The sequence below is a fragment of the Galleria mellonella genome, unplaced genomic scaffold, assembly GCF_026898425.1.
Source record: "Galleria mellonella isolate WM207_F2 unplaced genomic scaffold, CSIRO_AGI_GalMel_v1 utg33, whole genome shotgun sequence".
Taxonomy (NCBI): domain Eukaryota; kingdom Metazoa; phylum Arthropoda; class Insecta; order Lepidoptera; family Pyralidae; genus Galleria; species Galleria mellonella.
The window spans coordinates 267,959-282,968 of NW_026442079.1; positions in this window are offsets into that span (position 1 = coordinate 267,959).

Here is a 15,010-nt window from a genome sequence, read left to right on the forward strand (position 1 = left end):
CTATCAGATCGACTTACATGCGTTTCCTCATGAAAAACATCATGGTTTATTACTCTTTAAATCATTATGATGGGCAACTGACTTAATTCCATCGATACCTATCGTCTTCCAATGGTGCCCAGCCAGTATATACCGATAGCGGACGTGGGATTTTTTTATACAACTTAGAATGGCAAACAAACTGACGACCCACCCGATAGAAAGTGATAACCGTCGCCTATAAACATGAGCAGTACCATGGACATAACAGAGTATACTGTTTCGCCCATGATACCCCCCATGCGTTGTCATTCCTGAGGACTCAGATGTTATTCCTCTGTACCCTGTAAATTCACTGCCATATCCCACCCCTCAAACCGAAACACAACTGTTTGACGGTAGAAACATGAATGGGATAGAGCTGCCCAAGCAAACGACTTTTTTTATAAAGTCTCTCTCTGGTAAATGATTATCATTCCATTATAATCCGTTAAAATAAAATAAGTACATTTAGATACCTACGTTATTAATTTGCGATATCAATAACAACTATCAGTGTCTGAAAAGATCACATCACTGTGTTTAATTGGCTACGACGAATTAATAGTGATTCTCACCGTACAAAAGACATTTACTGTATGCTAACTACGTATTAGATAAATAGCTATAATCTAGCTAATTTATACTATTACACTTAGTTACAGTGATACTGTACAACGTATGAATGATAATTTATTTACTACAGTCTTAGCTTACAACTTCAACGGCGTTGTACTCTATATTGTCTTAATTGAAAATAAAAAATAGTAAATAACATGTAAATAATAAAAAAAAAACCTAAGTATAAAATATGCCTTTATACAATGGAAGAGTGAATCCGTACCTAAAGTAAAACTCAATCGATACTAAAAAGTTCTGATAAAACCAACTCGTTAAAATCTTCTCAACCATATTCTCATGACATTGTAGCTGAAAGAATTTAAGAAATAATATAACGAGAAACAGACAGACTGTGATGTAAATTATTAGTTTAAAAATATTGGTTTGAATTTCTTTTGTTCAATATTTAAGTATAAAACCAGCATTTCTTAGTCAATTTTCGCGAAAAACAGACAATGTACTTACAAAATCTTCGGCCCTTTAGTAGGTAGTATATTATTATGTAGATGTGGTGACCCGTCATCGTTTCAATAACAATACTCATGAACAACAAAAATGAATTGGATGTTTTTACGGTTGATGGTATTGTTATGGTATAATTTAGTAAACACGTATCTAATAAAAGAATAGGTGAGGTTGGCAGAATATACCATATCAAGTATCTACCTAATAATCATGATAATTTAAGTTTAGTTTCGCAAAAAGAACGAATTCAGTCGTGGCAAATCTAGTAATTTTGATTTAAAAACTACATTATTGAACTTATTTGGATAATATTACTGTGGGACTAATCACTTATCAGTTCAGATAAAAAATATTCTAAATTTATAAAAATAACGGAGTTATAAGGTAACAAACATAAAAAATACAACCAAAGTGGTTTTTTCACGTCAGTTAATAATAAATTTCATTATGATTAATTATCATGGAAATTTCCATTAGAAATAAATCTGTACTATTATTATTTTTTAAATTTCACTAAAATTCTCATCTCCCCTCTTAAGGAGAGGAGATGGCAACTAACCCCCGGCAGAAGCACAGTCGGCCGGGGTTCAGGGCCCCAGGGAGAGAAACCGGCGTACAATGCGGGCAGAATCTAAGAGCACCGCTTTCTGCATCTTTCCCGGGAGTGAGCCGCCTCGGAATCCCAACCGTCTGAGATGTTGTTCCAGACTGGTTGGGATAAGACCGTTCACCGACATAACGATTGGGATGATTTCGGTAGATGTCACCCCCCACATTTCGGTCACCTCGTGAGCCAGGTCGAGATATTTTCTCTTCTTCTCGGTTTCGGCTTTCACGAGGTTCTCGTCATGCGGTATGGTGACATCCACCAAAAACACCCTCGAGAGTGCCCGATCCATCACCACGATATCAGGTTTGTTCGCAAGAACGGTCCTGTCTGTGATGATGGATCGGTCCCAGTAGAGCCTTACGCTGTCGCTTTCGAGGACCGGCTGGGGCTCGTACTTATAGTACGGCAACTTCTCATTCGCGAGGCCGTACTTCAGAGCTAGCTCTTGATGGAGTATTTTGGCTACCTGGTTGTGCCTGTGCAAGTACTCAGTGTTGGCAAGAGCTGAACAACCCGAAAGCACATGTCTGAGTGACTCTCCGGGATGGCGACATGCCCGACAGATGTCCTCAGTGCCATCCTTCAGAATGTGCTTTCGGTAATTGTTCGTCTTAACCACCTGATCCTGTATTGCACAGACAAAACCCTCGGTCTCTCCGAAGAGATCACCGAACTGTAGCCAGTGCACGGAGGTCTTCGTGTTTACGTACGGCCCGTGAAGGGCTTTGAAGAACCTTCCGTGCAACTCCTTCTCTTTCCATACGGCCTCCCGCTGAGAGGTACCCAAAACTTCGGGTTTTCGCCAGTCCTCTTTAGCCAGAGAAAGAGGGGTGAATCCTTTGTCACATTCTATGACCTCTCTATGCAAACCCTCGTCTATTTTCTCCAGAAAATATGTCCTGAGGCTGTCAACCTCGCGGTTGTGCATGGTCTTAACACTTAACAAGCCTCGACCACCAGCCTTCCGCGGGATATACAGCCTCATGACTGACGATTTCGGGTGACTATTATTATTATTATTATTTACAACACAGGGGGTAAACCTGCTGGTAAGTGCCTACCGCCACCCATGATCACCCACAACACCAGCGGCATAGCAAGTGTGCTGCCGGCCTTTTAAAAAGGAATATACTCTTTTCTTGAAGGTTATGTTGTCGTATCAGTTCGAAAATACTCCTGCTGGAAGTTGAATCCAAAGAATGGTTGTGCGTGGAAGAAATTATTATTTATTTATTTCTTATTGAAACAACCTTACAATTTACTAGGAGATATTTAACCACCTTTTTGCTTTTATAACTTTCTACAAGAAAAACAAACCGAGAAATGTAGGGATCTCAGACCGCCATTTGAAGTTTATGTAAGTTTATTATAAATTATCATCATCATCATATCAGCCATTTACTGTCCACTGCTGAACTTGGGCCTCCTCCATAAGGGGCATTTTGCCAGTAGTTGCTACACTGACATTCGCAGTTAGACTTTGGTGATGTTTTAAGAAGAACGCTGCTCCCCATCCCTCGACTATTAAGTTCTCTTTGTCGCCTCTTATGGGAAGTAACTCCTCCCATGGGAAAAAGGGGGCGATCCATTCTATGCCGGGACCACATTGCATTATTATTTATTATATTACAATTATTTGTAAATTATAATAAAATTGTCATCTACCAAAATTATTACACGCTAGAAATGGGGTTTATGTAATAAATAAAAAATAGAAATACCTACTTACGTATATAGCGAAAATAAAAAAATACCAAAAAATAAAACATAGATCGAGAAACGTCAAAAAAATTTGAGCTTCCCATAATAACATGACGTACCTCTGTACAGTCGGAATCGAAAAATAATTTTTGAACCTTAATAAGAAATAAGTATGTCAGTCGGTCACGTGTCATTGCGTATGATGTATAGATGGAAAATTGTTTTATTTGTTTTATTGTTTTATGATTTTTTTATTGTTTTATGATTTAACGTATGTTTAAACTAGTTCATGTGTAACTAGACATCCACTCCGACTTTTCATGACGACGACTTTTTAACTTAAATTTTTCGGAATGAAGAGACTAAACAACAAAGTAAAGCGCAGTATCAATACTATTGCTAGCAATATACTATGTGGGGTCAACTTCCCTATGGCCCCCTTGGAAACTATCGTACTGAGTTCCAGTTGTATTCATCACGATGAGCTAAACGACCTGCTTTTTTATTCTCACCTAACATCCCTCACTGGTACTCCACCAGCGTATACTGTCAGCGTCAGCATTATTATCCATTAAAAAAGAAAACCCAAATTTTTTAATTTTTTGTATTCATTTTTCAAGCATTTCAAAGAAACAAAATAAATTAAGCCAATGGGCATAACCGTTCTGAAGTGATGCGCTTACATACCTACATTCGGCAATTGATTTATATTTAACTACATAAATTTAATTAACAATTGTCTTTCCTTGCAATTAAAACTGCAACTAGCTAACAGTCTATTAATAGTCTAAAGAATGTAAGTAGGTTCTATATATTGCCAACAACGAAGAAAACAGAATGTCGATGTTTGTTTAATAACAAGCTAGCACATCGTTATACTCGTACAGTTATATGCAGGAAATGTCCCTCAGCCAACACTTATAGATACCTACCGATAAATTCCTACCTGATTATCATGGTGACACTTCCTGACAATTTAAATTCAAGAGCCTGTTATTGAAATGTAATGGCATCCTTTGAAGCTCAAATTTACTTATAAAGTTATTACTAGATTGTACCCGCGACTTCGTCCGCATAACCGAGTTTTTTTCGTGGATGATAATGGAATGGTAACCCCGCCAGTACTATCGATATACGCTGGCGGAACTGAGGGATGATAGATGAAGATTAAATCATACAAATTATCATTTGACCCAATCCCGACGACTTCATTAAAAATTGATCAGATAGTTTCCAAGGGCATCAACGTGGAGGTCAGCCTGATAGGCTATATTGCGAGCAATGGGACTGTTTAATCTTTTTACTAACAGTACCTTTCCCCGAGCGTGACCGAGTCAAATAGTAGTCTATATCCTTCTTCATCTGAAATAATTCTTGCACAGCAAATGGCATGATGATTGGTTAAGTTCTTAGGGCACAAATTGTTAACAAACAAAAAAATCACTTTCACTTTATAATGTATCCATATATAATCTCGATAAGACGATCCTTCTGAAATGTATATACATAATAACTAGCTTTTGCCCACAACTTTGTATGTATTTTAAAAGTGGTTAAGCCACTGGCTCACTTCTAAGTTGTCTATCAAAACAAAACATATACCAGATTTTAAGAAAAAACCTTCAGCAACACAAATGTTAAAACCGCTTTCAATTTAGTCAAATAGTTTTATGGGATGCCGGACCTAACTTATAGACAGACGTACAGATAGGTAGATGAAAGTCAAGAAATGTTTGTTTTGACTTCTATTGCTCTTAGTAGTACTTTTCTTACTTGACCATGAGCAGTATGGGTGTAGCTTTACCTTTTTATCCCCTTTACCTGCTAAAAATTTTCACGGTGGCAAAGAGTATGTTATGCAAGAATTATTTCAGATAGAGAAGGACATAGATTACTATTTGACTCGGTCACGCTCGGGGAAAGGTATTGTTAGTAAAAAGATTAAACAGCCCCATTGCTCGCAATATACTCTATCAGGTTGACTTCCACCTACCTACATAATTGGACAGAATTGTTTCTTTAAACAAGAACTAAATGTAAACAAAAACTTTTCGTAGTATATATACAAAGAAGTGTAAAATAAAAAAGGATTACCTACTCGCTAGTTGATTGTTAGTAGGCACCATATAATATATATTTTTAAGACATAAATGTGATAATAAGTTTGTTTGTAACCGCTTGATGTCTTAACAAGTCAATCAATTCTAATGAAATTTAGTTTTTCTAGTAGTAATATTTTTTATTAGATGACAATGGAATAATAACCCCGCCTGTACTAACGATATACGCTGTCGAGGCAGTAATGAGGGATGATATGAGAGATGAAATTCTAATTATTCAGCGAACTATGGAGAAGTCTATGCTCGGAGTTTCTTTGAGTTTCATGACAGTAACCGAAACGAGGACATCCGCAAAATTACCAAAGTAACCGACATAGCCCGAAGGGTAAGCAAGCTGAAGTAACAACTGAAAATGGTGGCGACCCCAGTTGACGGATAATGACTGAAATGATGCTGAAATTAGATGGAAAAAAGATACTGGCTACATTTTATCTCCGTTAAAAAATATCCACCGATCAAGCAGATGTAAGAACATTAATACTAGGCTCTGAGCAGCAATCTAATAGTTTGCTTGAAGATGCCTCGTTTAGAGGTGAAAATGACAGTTGGAGATTGATATTTTCACTATAGTGATTGAATACACTATGGATATTGAACTACTGGTAGTAACAGTGATGGGCAATCTTTAAGTGTTGGCAGGCACACATATACTAATGGTAGCGGAATTAAACAAAATAATTCTAAGCATATAACCGGTGATATTGACTTTCGCGAGATAACACCTAATTCAGTAAAATAAATACTGATGAAGTTACGGGTAAGGCATTATTATGAATAATAAACGTGCACAACACTATAATCCTAAATAAGGTTGTCAGAAACATTTATTAACTATTACGTTATGGTGAAACGAACGACTGATATATCCACATTTTACCGAATTTATTTGAATCTAAAGTACCAAAGTGAAAACCACGTGGATTGTTATGATGAAATTAGGTCAGTTGGTTCCAGCGCGACGATTTCACTAGGAATTAATCACGATGATTTCCATGGGGGTCAACCGGACAAGCTATATTGCTAGCAATGGGGGCACTGGTACTTGTTATTAAAGATTCTTGCTTGATTCTTGTTCTAAGTTACCTGCATTAATTAGGTTTGTTATCCTTGTTGTCGTTGGTTGTAGGTTGTGTGTGTCGTGTGTTCCCGATAGAATGGGTCACCCCTTCCCATACCTGTGTCGTAAGAAGCGACTAAGGGAACTTACAGCAGAAGCAAGGAATATACAGTAGCGTACTCTTAAAACATCACCAAAGCCTAACTGCAGTTGCCAACCTGCCAAGTGTGGCAACTATTGGCAAATCCCTCTTCATAGAAAAGGTTTATTATTAAGCAACAGACAGTAACGACTGATATCATCATCATCAATTAAGTTTATTAATGGAATTATCCACAACTAATTTAATTTCTAATTAATTCTCTGATTTAATCAGAAATTGAAAATGATACAAAAAATAAAAAAAATAAAACCAGCTGCAACCTAGAATCAATACATATAATAAAATCGTAACTGATCGCTGTCTATATATGGAAGATATATAAGAAAAACTACTATAGGTGGGCTTTATGAACGCAATAGAACCCATAACAATGATTTTTAGAATTTTTATCTGTTTGTCTGTATATTTGTTTGTCTGTATGTTTGTGCACGCTAATCTCAGAAACGAATAAAACTAATTAAATGAGGTTTTTACTATTGCATTGCAGTTTGCACCACTTAACATTTAGTGTTTGTTTTGTTTCAATCAATTCATAAATAAAAAAGTTATATCAATACAAATAATCACATATAAAATACTATAAAATAACTGATCAATTGAATTGGCTAAAACTTTATAAAAGTATTAGGTACGTAATTATAATAGTTTTTTTATATATCTTTCACATACAGACAGCGACTAGTTACGATTTTGTATTTATATGTATTGATTATCGTGCAGGATATCACTCTACAATCATTATCATCATCGTCTTCCTACCCTTATCCCAATTATTATTTGAGGTCGGCGTAATGATTCATATAATATCACTTTATAATCTTATTAAATATTATAATATCTGATAGTCACAAAAGTCAGCTACAAATATCTATTTACAAATAGATCACGAATACAATAAAAATACATGTAAAACCTATTAAACGTCGAAATGGCCTGATATCAAAAATTCGATACGTTATTATACTATATTTCTCTTATAATATATTTTTTAAAATTAGGCGCTCTTGCCTGTGCAAATAATCTACGGACGCTCAAAAAAATTACAACGAACTCTTCAACATTTCATTATTGAACCATTGAACCCATTAAAAAAAGATTGGGTATTCCATGTTCACCTATTAAAAAAGTCATCATTTCAAATGTGACCTACAATGGAATGAATTATCTTAATTAAAATATAAACAAACGAACAATTAAGTCGACTGTAAAATAATGATATTCGATTTGTTAATAATTTCATTGACAGAGTGTTTCTGTGTCAATGTATCTGCTATCTGCAATGTCAACAAAAACTTGCTACTTTTTCATTACATTGTATTTAAACTCTATATACAGCACATTTGATTCCGCAACTGAATAATCATATTTTATTTGTTACCGTCTTCAAAAAAGGAGGAGGTTCACAATTTGGTTATATTTTCTTTTTATTTGAGCTCGGTACAACGCGGTTTCAGAGATATATTTTCCCACGAACACTCAGGTTATGGAATGAGCTCCCTGCCGAGGTATTCCAAAGAGACTACAGCATGGGGTTCTTCAAAAGGGGGTAAAGAGGTTTCTTCAGGGTCGGCAACGCGCGCGTAATACCTCTGGTATTGCAGGCGTTCATAGGCTACGGTAACCGTTTATATATGTATATATATATATATATATATATATATACATATATATATATATATATAATGGATTTGGATTTTTTTTATTTTATCTGAATACGAAAGTAAATATTTGAAATGATTGCTCCTCCAAATATTAAAATTAAAAACCTGATCGAAATAAATATAGATATTCGACTGGTATAACTAATATGAGTGTGAAACATGGACAATGATGCAAAAGGAAAGAAAGATGCTTTAGGCATTCGAAATGTGGACATGGAGGAGAACGAAAAGGACAAGCTTTACAGAGGAAGTAACGAATGAGGAAGTATTGAAAAAGGTGAATGAGAAAAATCTTTAATGAAAACAACAAAAAATAGAAAAGGAATAGACATAACGATGTTTTAAAGAGTATACTATAAATAAAAATAAAGGGCAAAAGAGGAAGAGGAAGACCAAAATAAACTAAATGGGACAAATAAAGGAAATACTAGGTGTCATATCGTATAGGGAGGTCAAATAAATGGCCTGAAATACAGCTGGCTGGAAGAGAATACATTTATTAGTTGCCCTGGCAAGAGGAAACTCTTAAATAGAAATCACCAGAGGGAGACTTTGTACAAAAGTCGATTGCTTGGGTACCTCTGTCTCATTCGTGTTTCAACCGTGAAGCAGTTATATTTGCATGGCTGTGTTTCGGTTTGAAGGGTGGGATATGGCGTGAATTTACTGGGTTCAAAGGAATAACACCTGAGTTCTCAGGAATGCAACGCATGGGGGGTATCATGGGCGAAACAGTATACTCTGTTATGTCTATGGTACTGCTCATGTCTATATGCGACGGTTACCACTTTCCATCAGGTTGGCCGTTAGCTTGTTTGCCATTCTAAGCTGTATAAAAAAAATAGAAATAAAATTATAATGATATAGACGGTAACGAAATGACAGATGACTTTATATGGTGATCAATGCCCAGAGGAACACAATATATACATATTGAAGTGTATTAGCGTATCAACGTAGCGTTATGTTACTGATATTACCCATGCCTACTAGAAATTTTATCAAAATGAGTTCAGTAGTTTGATTTATAAATGAAAATAAAAAAGTTCGACCACGATTGATGTCGCTGTTTTCACTCAAAATCCCTGATTAACGGGTTTTCAGAAAAATTACTTAAAGAAATTATCTCTTTTGAGTAAAAATAATATGTGTGTATTAACTAGGGTTCTCGAACAAAAGATCCTGATGGGTCGATGTACAACGGCTAAGCTGACCCCATATGCGAATATAAGATAAAATAAAATAACTAGGGCTCTCACTGGAGAATGCAAACTAAATAAGCACATGGCCCAACTAGCCTTATGCCGAAAAAGTGTTTGCAGATTGTGCGACAATGAGGAGGAAACGGTTTAGCACTTATTTTATGGCTGCCGCCTACTAATACATAAAGGTTATATCTCCCTTGGATAATACACTTTATATTTGGACCAAAAACATAGCTACAAAAAACATATTGAAATTCCATTCACTGATAGGGATTAGCAGCGAATTTAAAAAAAAAAAAGGGCGGACACAAAGTTCATGTAACAGTTCGTAGTGTCACAGGTGTTTCTACCTGGAAAAGCTAATCTCTCAATAATAATAAATCACCCTTCAGTGGTACCCCGTTAACGTATACCGTAACCGCAGACGGGGTTACCTTTCCATTATCATCTATTTAAAAATAATAGTATATTTTTTAATAGATGATAATGACCCTTCAATCTGAAATACATCTGTCTAATATTCTTTATTGAGTACTTCTTGTCTAGGATGAGTATTTTATTTACATCGCTTGAATTATAACAAGGTATGGAAATTATTGCTACATTTAATTATGTAGAGAAATTATTATTTTATTCACTGTGACAAATCAAATACAGTGATATTATTAGTGGCAAATCATAAAAAGCGATTTTTCGCTTGCAATGACTTAATGTCGCTCTACTACTTTTGCTATTACTTTTGAATGTAAAACATGAATTATGATTTTTATAACAAGAACAAGCAAACGTACACTTTTATGCAATGTAATAAAGTGTTTATTCGCTCGCTCTGAACGGTCCGGACGGCCGTTTGTCGTGATTTCACATCACTGCTAACCAATCCGAACGCAGCTATTATCTGCGATTTTATTTTAGTTAGTGACTTGTAGCATACTTTGTAAAGCGACGTAGCTAGAGTACAGAGTAATGTCTGATTTTAAGAGCTATTATATTATTGTCTATTTATGAGCTTATATGCTCATTTAGCATAAACCATAAGAGTAAAATATAAGATCTTGTATTAAAAAAGTAAAGAAAGGACATTGACCCATTCATGTTTCTTTCGTGAAGCAGTTGTGCCTGTATCTATGTTTCGGTTTGAAAAGTGGGATGTGGCAGTAAAATTACAAAGTTCTTTTTTTTTATACTACTGAGGTGGCAAACATACGGCCTACCTGATGGTAAGTGGTTACCGTAGCCTATGAACACCTGCAATACCAGAAGTATTACGCGTGCGTTGCCGACCCTGAAGAAACCTCTTTACCCCCCTTTGGAAAAACCCCATGCTGTATTCTCTTGGGAAAACCTCGGCAGGGAGCTCATTCACCAACCTGAGTGTTCGTGGGAGGAAACATCTCTGAAACCGCGCAGTACGCGACCATTGAGGCTGTAGGACACGAGGATGAACTCCCTGTCGATGGCGAGCCGTACGATGGTAAAAAGTTCGAAGGCTTGGTTCATAGCTTTCAAGAATGGTAAAGCACGATCAGTACCACAGATGTCACCTGAGGTTCCTGGTGGTGTTCATGCCTATAGGCGACGCTTTTCTTTAGGTGGGCCAGCCATATTATTTGCCATTTTAAGATTTCTAAAAAATCCTAAAAATAAATAAGCGTATGCATAAGATCCTATAAAGTTTAAAATTATTAACGTGGGCGGTAAAATAAGTAGTAGGCCTGAATGCTTGTTTGCTACCTTCGTTATATAAAAATAAAAAATAACAGAAATGATAATTGTATAATCATTTTTGAGAATTCTAATGGCTTAATGATTTAACACACGGCCTCACCTTCTGATGATTGCGAGTTCTATTTCCGTACAATACAAACATTTATGCATAAATTTATTTATATTTTTAAGTCTGTTATAGTAAAGTATTACGACACACCTTCAACGGCGATCGGATCGGACCACCTAACATGACGCAAGAAGGCGCGCTACCGAGAAAGACACCTGCGTCGAGTCAGCACTTCAATTCCCACAGCAAAATTACCCATTTCCTTTGTATTTGATTCGATATGACTTCACTTACAGATCACACATCGATCTGAAGACACCCATTATTGTAACTTTAGAATAAAATTTAGTTATTTTATAAATTTTTTTTTTTTTGGGTCTTCCGCCAGCGACTTCAATAACTAGTCTAATTATTTATATTCGTCAGAGATTTTCTATGTGTAATATATGTATATTTATATTGTATGTAAGTATTTTTGTTAGTTTTCTAGTACACATAGTACAAACTATCTTTAGTTTGGAACTATACGACACTGTGTTCAGTAGTATTTATATTTTATATTATTATCTGACTTATTAACTCTAGCATAAAGTAGATAAGTTAGATTATTTATTACACTCTTTAGCACTATTTAAATAAGTATTAAAAATTTCTCTAAAGGTCGACTTTATTAAATTTCATAAATTAAAATCCCATAATAATCTCTATCCCTTACACACATCCTAAACTCTATTGACGGAGTTGAAATTAAAACGTTGCTGGTTTCGGCTCAGTGAAAACGAGTCACTCACATGCCTGGCTAGATGACGAAACCTAAATAAAATTACAGTAAATTATTTCCTCTCAGAAATAATTGTCAACAAAAACATTATAGTGTGATTCCTCTATTATCTTCCCAGCCATTAGAACGTATGTCCGAAACGCATACATAAAGTCGCTTCACGCCGTGGCTGGATTTATCGTCCATTGTTCTTCAATACAAAAGGGTTGTATAAATTCAAAATGGATAAATTATCTCGCGAAACACGTGTGTAACGCGTCTAATGCAAAAGAAATTAGCTATTAGACGTTGAAACAATTGTCGGTATAATAATTATAGATTTATTAAATTAACATTGAACTGGCCCATAGCGCATACATACCTCGTATGTATACTTGAGCCTTAGATTATATACATAGAGTATCTCCATAGAAATGCTTCGAGAAAAACGGTTTAACTTTTTCATACAATTTTTCGTGATAAATAGTAATGAGTGATTCTGTTATAACTCCTATATTTATTTTGTCTTATAATTTCTGCATTTTTTAATGTGTAAACACTGATTTTATTTATTAAAGAATAAATCAAAATACATTTTATGCGTAAATATATAGAACACTAATAACAAAAGCAAATCAGCTAATTTGACAATTAGCTGACAAAAAGTTAACCCGTTTTTTAAATTCGATGCTCTATCTATATAATCTAAGACTGGAGCATGTCATAGTAACATAGTAATAAATGAATAATTAAATAAATATCCAAAGGGATTGTTAGTAGTAGCACAGAATATCTAGAAAGAAAGATAGTAGGAACTATGTTGAGACAATAACACTACTACAAGCAAGTGAAACCTGTGTGAGTAGGGCTCCACATACACGTAAATACAAATGTTTTCATTGTACGGTGATCGAATATCTGACCATCAGGAGATAAGGCGAAGTGAAAACTACTAGACCATCAAGGCGTTATAATGCATTTTTTTAAAAGTGCATGTTTTGGAAGTGTCATTTATTCTCTTCAACTGTCTTTAGAAAAATTTCACTAAAAATATTTTTATTAAATACTCATTTACTTTTTTCTTTTGCTCGCATGAATTGGTATATAAAATGTCTTGTGTATTAAGTTGGGATATAAACAACTTTCATTCAATTCCATTCAGCTATTTAAGTATGTTTTAATAACAAACATACTACTGTGAACACTATGTGATTAAGTATAAACATATGCCGTTGCAGTTATATAATAAAGCTGTAATTATTAGTGGATTTTATAAAAAATAAAAACTATTCAAATTCTCCATTTTCTCAATATGTGTATCGTTTTTGACATTCGGTGATTCAAAAAGAAATCGTCGTGATTAATTCTTGTAGAATTCGTCACATTGGGCTAACTGACCCGTTTTCATCCTCACCTATCATTTCTAGCCCCTGCCCGCGCATATCGATAGCGTAGGCGGGGTTGTCATTGCGTTGTCACCCATTAAAAAAAATATAGTTTAAAGTTATACGAGCATAGTTAAAAAGTTAATAAATCTATGGGTAATACAAATAAAAAAAAATAAATTCAGAACTTAAAAATGTTGTGTGGGGTAAAGAGGCTACATGCCATAAGATCGCCAACATGCGCGTATTTCGGGCGTCAATCAGCTACGGTAATCGTCATCAAAGCCATATGCCACTTTGCCACGTCATTGATGAAAAAATTTGGGTTAAAATATATCTATAGTCTATTTTGTACAGCTGGAGTGACTGTAGTATCATCCATGTTTAGACCGAATGAAAGACATTCTCATAATCCACAAATGTAAGACATTGTGACAGATTATACTCTTATGTCTTCTTTATAATCTGCCGTAGCGTACGTATATGGTATATGGTGCAAAAGTCTTGCTTTCTTGAACTTGATACCACTATGGGACGGAGCTTCATCTCAGTGGGCACAAGTCCACGGATTCATTCATTCAATTATTCTATCCTCCCCCTGACTTCGGACTTCAGATATTCCTATAATATTTCAATGTAACGTTTGTGCATTATGTGTTGCCAGATCCAGTCAAATTTGTTGGAAGCCAATTCGTTACACCCCACACACATATTACCTACCTGAGTCAGAAATAGCGGTACTGCCGGGAACTGGAATATATTTTGCATTTTGGTGTTTATGATTGGGGAATTTTGCCAGTAGTTGCCAGGCCAAGCATCGGCTTATCAACCGCAATTAGGCTTTCGGTGCTTATGTTAATATGAACGCTACTGCCCATCATATTACAGGCGAACCAGACAGGTATACCGATATTATAGGCGGAGTTACCATTCCATTAAAAAAAAAAAACCTATAATTTACTATAAATATCTGATTTGATTTGAAAATATGGAAACTAGTAGTCATTCCTTAAAGATCGTTTATTCAGTGGTAAAAAAGATATGTGTGGATATTTCGGTCCCAGTCATTCATTTATTCTTAATTGCACAATAAAACTTTGTACAAGTGGCGAGCATAATGCCATATGGCATTCTCTACCAACTAACCACCAGCAGAAAACGTATTAATTATGCCACAACTGTGTTTGTAAAACTTTAACTGTGCTTGTCCCTGCCAAGCGTGACATCTACGGGCAAAACCCCCCAAGGGGGAGACATGTTTACCTAGATATACTTGCATAGATTCTATCAGGTGTTATACCTGTGCTGACTCCTTTTTTACGTAGATATATTATCGTTTAGTCTATTAATTTTTCCTTATATCTTTCTCCTTACTTTATATCCTTTGAAGAATGGGGTATGACAGTGAAATTACTCATGACTGAAATCATTTTGATACAAAAATATCTCTTTATATTTACCTCGTCT